Source organism: Morone saxatilis, unplaced genomic scaffold (genome assembly GCF_004916995.1).
Source record: "Morone saxatilis isolate NCDOM2014 unplaced genomic scaffold, NCSU_SB_2.0 Contig16, whole genome shotgun sequence".
Lineage (NCBI taxonomy): Eukaryota > Metazoa > Chordata > Actinopteri > Moronidae > Morone > Morone saxatilis.
The window spans coordinates 20,837,748-20,838,187 of NW_023339718.1; positions in this window are offsets into that span (position 1 = coordinate 20,837,748).

The following is a 440-nucleotide window of genomic DNA, read 5'->3' on the forward strand; positions in this document are numbered from 1 at the left end:
GGTTTTTTTTTTTTTTTTACCCCCCCTCCCCGTTCACTGAGCGATGTGGTGTTTTCCTCCATGAATAAACACTCCTTAATACCCTTTTATATCGACGTGGAGACATGCTGGAGTCAGTGAGGACATTTCTCTCAAGGATAAAGCACCGTAGCGGTCTAGTAGCCTCCCAGCGTTAACGCTTCTTAGCTAACCCTCTTTTTATTTATTTATTTTTATTCGTTAATTTTCTCTCTCTCGCTCGTCCGTGAAGAACAAGATGCTGGCGGAGGAGCAGGGGGTCTGACGGTGGACCTGAACTCGCATGGACACACACTCCATGAAGGTCATGATACTGAGAGAATGATCATGCTGGAAAAACAGGTGAGAGGATGAAGCTGGTGAAAGTCGCTGGGTTTCACGTTTAAACACACACCTGAGCTCATTTGCATGAGAGTCATTAG